The following is an 8,759-nucleotide window of genomic DNA, read 5'->3' as shown; positions in this document are numbered from 1 at the left end:
TAGGTGGATAATGCTTGAAACTACATGAAAATAGCAATTAAGGGGTTTTAGAATACATTTTCAACCAAAACGGCCCGAGTATGGCCATTTTGACTACTAGGATGCCTATTTCCTTACATTTCTTTTCAATTGAACTCATAAATAGTCATAACATGTCTTTATCACTTATTTATAGTTGGCTAAGGCTTGAAATTACCAGAAAATAGCAATTAAGGAATTTTAGAACACATTTTCAACCAAAATGGCCCGAGTAAGGCCATTTTGACTACTAGGATGCCTATTTCCTACATTTCTTGCGAAGTGAACTCATAAGAAGTTATAAAATGTCTTTATCACTTATTTATAGGTGGCTAAAGCTTGAAATTACAAGAAATTAGCAATTAAGGGGTTTTGGAACGCAATTTTAACCAAAATGGCCCGAATAAGGCCATTTTGACTACTAGGATGCCTATTTCCTACATTTCTTGTCAAGTTAACTTATAAATAGTCATAACATGTCTTTATCACTTGTTTATAGGTGGCTAAGGATTGAAATTATAAGCAAATAGAAATTAAGGGGTTTTATAACGCATTTTCAACCAAAATGGCCCGAGTATGGCCATTTTGACTACTAGGATACCTATTTCCTACTTTTCTTGTCAAGTGTACTCATAAATAGTAGTAACATGTCTTTAACACTTATTTATAGGTGTCTAAGGCTTGAAAATAAAATAAAATAGCAATTAAGGGGTTTTTAGAACGCATTTTCAACGAAAATGGCCCGAGTATGGCCATTTTGACTACTAGGATGCCTATTTCCTATATTTCTTGTCAAGTGAACTCATAAATAGTCGTAACATGTCTTTATCACTTATTTATAGTTGGATAAGGCCTGAAATTACAATAAAATAGCAATTAAGGTGTTTTACATCACATTTTCAACCAAAATGCCCCAAGTAAAGCCATTTTGACTAATAGGATGCTTATTTCCTACATTTCCTGTCAAGTGAACTCATAAGTAGTCATAACATGTCTGTATCACTTATTTATCGGTGGATAAGGCTCTAAATTACAAGAAAATAGCAATTAAGGGGTTTTAGAACGCATTTTCAACCAAAATGGCCCGAGTATGACCATTTTGATTACTAGGATTTCTATTTCCTACATTTCTTGTTAATTGAACTCATAAATAGTCATAAAATGTCTTTATTACTTATTTATAGTTTTCAAAGGCTTGAAATTACAAGAAAATAGCAATTAAGGGATTTTGGAACGCATTTTCAACCAAAATGGCCCGAGTAATGCTATTTTGACTACTAGGATGCCTATTTCCTACATTTCTTGTCAAGTGAACTCATAAATAGTCATAAAATGTCTTTATCACTTATTTATAGGTGGCTAAGGCTCGAAATTAAAAGATAATAGCAATTAAGGGGTTTTAGAACGCATTTTCAACCAAAATGGCCCGAGTATGGCCATTTTGACTACTAGGATGCCTATTTGCTACATTTCTTGTCAAGTGAACTCATAAATAGTCGTAACATGTCTTTATTACTTATTTATAGTTTGCTAAGGCTAGAAATTATAAGAAAATAGCAATTAAGGTGTTTTAGAACGCATTTTCAACAAAAATGGCCCGAGTAAGGCTATTTTGACTACTAGGATGCCTATTTCCTTACATTTCTTTTCAATTGAACTCATAAATAGTCATAACATGTCTTTATCACTTATTTATAGGTTGCTAAGGCTTGAAATTACAAGAAAATAGCAATTAAGGGGATTTAGAACGCATTTTCAACCAAAATGGCCCGAGAATGGCCATTTAGACTACTAGGATGCGTATTTCCTACATTTCTTGTCAAGTGAACTCATAAATAGTCGTAAAATGTCTTTATAACTTATTTATAGGTGGATAATTTTTGAAATTACATGAAAATAGCAATTAAGGGGTTTTAGAATACATTTTCAACCAAAATGGCCCGAGTATGGCCATTTTGACTACTAGGATGCCTATTTCCTACATTTCTTGTCAAGTGAACTCATAATTAGTCGTAACATGTCTTTATCACTTATTTATAGTTGGATAAGTCTTGAAATTACAAGAAAATAGCAATTAAGGGGTTTTGGAACGCATTTTCAACTTAAATGACCCTAGTATGGCCATTTTGACTACTAGGATACCTATTTCCTACATTTCTTGTCCAGTGAACTCATAAATAGTAGTAACATGTCTTTAACACTTATTTATAGGTGGCTAAGGCTTGAAATTAAAATAAAATAGCAATTAAGGGGTTTTAGAACGCATTTTCAACGAAAATGGCCCGAGTATGGCCATTTTGACTACTAGGATGCCTATTTCCTATATTTCTTGTCAAGTGAACTCATAAATAGTCGTAACATGTCTTTATCACTTATTTATAGTTGGCTAAGGCTTGAAATTACAAGAAAATAGCAATTAAGGTGTTTTACAACACATTTTCAACCAAAATGCCCCAAGTAAAGCCATTTTGACTAATAGGATGCCTATTTCCTACATTTCCTGTCCAGTGAACTCATAAGTAGTCATAACATGTATGTATCACTTATTTATCGGTGACTAAGGCTTTAAATTACAAGAAAATAGCAATTAAGGGGTTTTAGAACGCATTTTCAACCAAAATGGCCCGAGTATGGCCATTTTGATTACTAGGATTTCTATTTCCTACATTTCTTGTCAATTAAACTCATAAATAGTCATAAAATGTCTTTATTACTTATTTATAGTTTTCAAAGGCTTGAAATTACAAGAAAATAGCATTTAAGGATTTTGGAACGCATTTTCAACCAAAATGGCCCGAGTAATGCTATTTTGACTACTAGGATGCCTATTTCCTACATTTCTTGTCAAGTGAACTCATAAATAGTCATAAAATGTCTTTATCACTTATTTATAGGTGGCTAAGGCTTGGAATTTAAAGATAATAGCAATTAAGGGGTTTTAGAACGCATTTTCAACCAAAATAGCCCGAGTATGGCCATTTTGACTACTAGGATGCCTATTTGCTACATTTCTTGTCAAGTGAACTCATAAATAGTCGTAACATGTCTTTATTACTTATTTATAGTTTGCTAAGGCTTGAAATTACAAGAAAATAGCAATTAAGGTGTTTTAGAACGCATTTTCAACAAAAATGGCCCGAGTAAGGCTATTTTGACTACTAGGATGCCAATTTCCTTACATTTCTTTTCAATTGAACTCATAAATAGTCATAAAATGTCTTTATCACTTATTTATAGGTGGCTAAGGCTTGAAATTACAAGAAAATAGCAATTAAGGGGATTTAGAACGCATTTTCAACCAAAATGGCCCGAGAATGGCCATTTAGACTACTAGGATGCGTATTTCCTACATTTCTTGTCAAGTGAACTCATAAATAGTCGTAACATGTCTTTATAACTTATTTATAGGTGGATAATGCTTGAAATTACATGAAAATAGCAATTAAGGGGTTTTAGAATACATTTTCAACCAAAATGGCCCGAGTATGGCCATTTTGAGTACTAGGATGCCTATTTCCTACATTTCTTGTCAAGTGAACTCATAATTAGTCGTAAAATGTCTTTATCACTTATTTATAGTTGGATAAGTCTTGAAATTACAAGAAAATAGCAATTAAGGGGTTTTGGAACGCATTTTCAACTTAAATGACCCTAGTATGGCCATTTTGACTACTAGGATACCTATTTCCTACATTTCTTGTCAAGTGAACTCATAAATAGTAGTAACATGTCTTTAACACTTGTTTGTAGGTGGCTAAGGCTTGAAATTAAAATAAAATAGCAATTAAGGGGTTTTAGAACGCATTTTCAACGAAAATGGCCCGAGTATGGCCATTTTGACTACTAGGATGCCTATTTCCTATATTTCTTGTCAAGTGAACTCATAAATAGTCGTAACATGTCTTTATCACTTATTTATAGTTGGCTAAGGCTTGAAATTACAAGAAAATAGCAATTAAGGTGTTTTACAACACATTTTCAACCAAAATGCCCCAAGTAAAGCCATTTTGACTAATAGGATGCCTATTTCCTACATTTCCTGTCAAGTGAACTCATAAGTAGTCATAACATGTCTGTATCACTTATTTATCGGTGGCTAAGGCTTTAAATTACAAGAAAATAGCAATTAAGGGGTTTTAGAACGCATTTTCAACCAAAATGGCCCGAGTATGGCCATTTTGATTACTAGGATTTCTATTTCCTACATTTCTTGTCAATTGAACTCATAAATAGTCATAAAATGTCTTTATTACTTATTTATAGTTTTCAAAGGCTTGAATTTACAAGAAAATAGCAATTAAGGGATTTTGGAACGCATTTTCAACCAAAATGGCCCGAGTAATGCTATTTTGACTAGTAGGATGCCTATTTCCTACATTTCTTGTCAAGTGAACTCATAAATAGTCATAAAATGTCTTTATCACTTATTTATAGGTGGCTAAGGCTTGGAATTTAAAGATAATAGCAATTAAGGGGTTTTAGAACGCATTTTCAACCAAAATAGCCCGAGTATGGCCATTTTGACTACTAGGATGCCTATTTGCTACATTTCTTGTCAAGTGAACTCATAAGTAGTCGTAACATGTCTTTATTACTTATTTATAGTTTGCTAAGGCTTGAAATTACAAGAAAATAGCAATTAAGGTGTTTTAGAACGCATTTTCAACAAAAATGGCCCGAGTAAGGCTATTTTGACTACTAGGATGCCTATTTCCTTACATTTCTTTTCAATTGAACTCATAAATAGTCATAAAATGTCTTTATCACTTATTTATAGGTGGCTAAGGCTTGAAATTACAAGAAAATAGCAATTAAGGGGACTTAGAACGCATTTTCAACCAAAATGGCCCGAGAATGGCCATTTAGACTACTAGGATGCGTATTTCCTACATTTCTTGTCAAGTGAACTCATAAATAGTCGTAACATGTCTTTATAACTTATTTATAGGTGGATAATGCTTGAAATTACATGAAAATAGCAATTAAGGGGTTTTAGAATACATTTTCAACCAAAATGGCCCGAGTATGGCCATTTTGACTACTAGGATGCCTATTTCCTACATTTCTTGTCAAGTGAACTCATAATTAGTCGTAACATGTCTTTATCACTTATTTATAGTTGGATAAGTCTTGAAATTACAAGAAAATAGCAATTAAGGGGTTTTGGAACGCATTTTCAACTTAAATGACCCTAGTATGGCCATTTTGACTACTAGGATACCTATTTCCTACATTTCTTGTCAAGTGAACTCATAAATAGTAGTAACATGTCTTTAACACTTGTTTATAGGTGGCTAAGGCTTGAAATTAAAATAAAATAGCAATTAAGGGGTTTTAGAACGCATTTTCAACGAAAATGGCCCGAGTATGGCCATTTTGACTACTAGGATGCCTATTTCCTATATTTCTTGTCAAGTGAACTCATAAATAGTCGTAACATGTCTTTATCACTTATTTATAGTTGGCTAAGGCTTGAAATTACAAGAAAATAGCAATTAAGGTGTTTTACAACACATTTTCAACCAAAATGCCCCAAGTAAAGCCATTTTGACTAATAGGATGCCTATTTCCTACATTTCCTGTCAAGTGAACTCATAAGTAGTCATAACATGTCTGTATCAATTATTTATCGGTGGCAAAGGCTTTAAATTACAAGAAAATAGCAATTAAGGGGTTTTAGAACGCATTTTCAACCAAAATGGCCCGAGTATGGCCATTTTGATTACTAGGATTTCTATTTCCTACATTTCTTGTCAATTGAACTCATAAATAGTCATAAAATGTCTTTATTACTTATTTATAGTTTTCAAAGGCTTGAAATTACAAGAAAATAGCAATTAAGGGATTTTGGAACGCATTTTCAACCAAAATGGCCTGAGTAATGCTATTTTGACTACTAGGATGCCTATTTCCTACATTTCTTGTCAAGTGAACTCATAAATAGTCATAAAATGTCTTTATCACTTATTTATAGGTGGCTAAGGCTCGAAATTAAAAGATAATAGCAATTAAGGGGTTTTAGAACGCATTTTCAACCAAAATAGCCCGAGTATGGCCATTTTGACTACTAGGATGCCTATTTGCTATATTTCTTGTCAAGTGAACTCATAAATAGTCGTAACATGTCTTTATTACTTATTTATAGTTTGCTAAGGCTTGAAATTACAAGAAAATAGCAATTAAGGTGTTTTAGAACGCATTTTCAACAAAAATGGCCCGAGTAAGGCTATTTTGACTACTAGGATGCCTATTTCCTTACATTTCTTTTCAATTGAACTTATAAATAGTCATAAATGTCTTTAAAACTTATTTATAGGTGGCTAAGGCTTGAAATTACAAGAAAATAGCAATTAAGGGGATTTAGAACGCATTTTCAACCAAAATGGCCCGAGAATGGCCATTTAGACTACTAGGATGCCTATTTCCTACATTTCTTGTCAAGTGAACTCATAAATAGTCGTAACATGTCTTTATAACTTATTTATAGGTGGATAATGCTTGAAATTACATGAAAATAGCAATTAAGGGGTTTTAGAATACATTTTCAACCAAAATGGCCCGAGTATGGCCATTTTGACTACTAGGATGCCTATTTCCTACATTTCTTGTCAAGTGAACTCATAATTAGACGTAACATGTCTTTATCACTTATTTATAGTTGGATAAGGCTTGAAATTACAAGAAAATAGCAATTAAGGTGTTTTAGAACACATTTTCAACCAAAATGGCCCGAGTAAGGCCAGTTTGACTACTAGGATGCCTATTTCCTACATTTCTTGCAAAGTGAACTCATAAGTAGTTATATAATGTCTTTATCACTTATTTATAGGTGGAAAAAGCTTGAAATTACAAGAAATTAGAAATTAAGGGGTTTTGGAACGCAATTTTAACCAAAATGGCCCGAATAAGGCCATTTTAACTACTGGGATGCCTATTTCCTACATTTCTTGTCAAGTTAACTTATAAATAGTCATAACATGTCTTTATCACTTGGTTATAGGTGGCTAAGTATTGAAATTATAAGCAAATAGCAATTAAGGGGTTTTAGAACGCATTTTCAACCAAAATGGCCCGAGTATGGCCATTTTGACTACTAGGATACCTATTTCCTACATTTCTTGTCAAGTGAACTCATAAATAGTCGTAACATGTCTTTAACACTTATTTATAGGTAGATAAGGCTTGAAATTACAAGAAAATAGCAATTAAGGTGTTTTAGAATGCATTTTCAACCAAAATGGCCCTAGTATGGCCATTTTGACTACTAGGATGCCTATTTCCTACATTTCTTGTCAAGTGAACTCGTAAATAGTCATAACATGTCTTTATCACTTATTTATAGGTGGCCAAGGCTTGAAATTACAAGAAAATAGCAACTAAGGGGTTTTGGAACGCAATTTCAACCAAAATGGCCCGAGTAAGGCCATTTTGACTACTAGGATGCCTATTTTCTACATTTCTTGTCTAGTGAACTCCTAATTAGTCATAACATGTCTTTATCACTTAGTTATAATTGACTAAGGCTATAAATTACAAGAAAAGTGGAATTAAGGTGTTTTGGAACGCAATTTCAACCAAACTGGCATACCTCTTCAAGCTGCTGTGTGTGTCTGTACAATGACTCACTATTTCAAACATGAATCTCATCACGTATTGGCCACAATCAACTCCGTTATCTTGTTGTGCGCATTAGCATGAGGAAAAATGTACATGAATCAAACATACACAAAAATTAGCAACATCTTACGCATTGTATATTGCGAAAATCACAATATCATATGGCATTACCATCGGTGATTTCCATGTAGGACCTCGAGGAGCTCGAGAATTTATCTTATTCATAACACTACATAGAAAAGTAAGTTCAAATTTGATTAGTATAATTAATATATATGAGTTAGGTTATGATAATAAATAAAAAGAATTGAAGCTATGTATATTTACTTTTGCAGTATGGACTTCACGAGGCGCTTTCTTGGTTGAGGTAACCGAGCAGAATTAAAGAAGTATATTGTGTTACTGGAAACACGCTGATTCCTTGATACCCCGTTCAACATAGTACAACACGTCAGCGTGGTTGCCTAAGATTCTAGCAGTGGAGATCTGCTCAGGGCATAACCACCCAATTTGACACGGAGAACCAAGCTCCCATAAGTGCTCCTAGAGTGCTCTACATGCATGATAATAGAATGTTAATCGAAAACCAACCGACAATCACCACTAAACTGAATAACATAAATTGAGTACTAGTTGAATTACCTAATGCATATTTGAATGAGGGAAATGTTAAGCATTGTACCACTTAGAAATTCCTTCACATCTTCTTTGAATAGCCATGCCATTGCATCATCATCGTAGTGGAACATTTCCTTAGGTAGTGGAACTTGAATAGGGCTGTCACTAGGCAACACGCAAACACGGTTGTGTAGATAAGTTAACTCCTTAGAAAGCGACTGAAGCACCGTGTCTTCAACTAGTGGAGTAGCTTGCATAGCTGAACCTCATGAAGAGCTCTTGTTCGACGCTTTTCCACTCACCGAGCCATGTTCACTCCTCTTCTTTGGCATCGGTTGATCAATGCTTTTTGGCCCTTCCACCCTCTTCTTTGGAGTTTGGCTTTTCCTCGATGGCTAATAAGACAAATCACACAAATGGTTAGAAAAGAAGTTCATCCAACTCTTGGGATGAAAATCGAGTATAGAGTAAAGCGTGAACTTTAAATCTTAATTACCTGGTTCATC

Source organism: Chenopodium quinoa, unplaced genomic scaffold (assembly GCF_001683475.1).
Source record: "Chenopodium quinoa cultivar QQ74 unplaced genomic scaffold, ASM168347v1, whole genome shotgun sequence".
In the NCBI taxonomy this organism is placed as follows: Eukaryota; Viridiplantae; Streptophyta; class Magnoliopsida; order Caryophyllales; family Amaranthaceae; genus Chenopodium; species Chenopodium quinoa.
Note: the sequence above shows the minus strand (reverse complement) of the source record.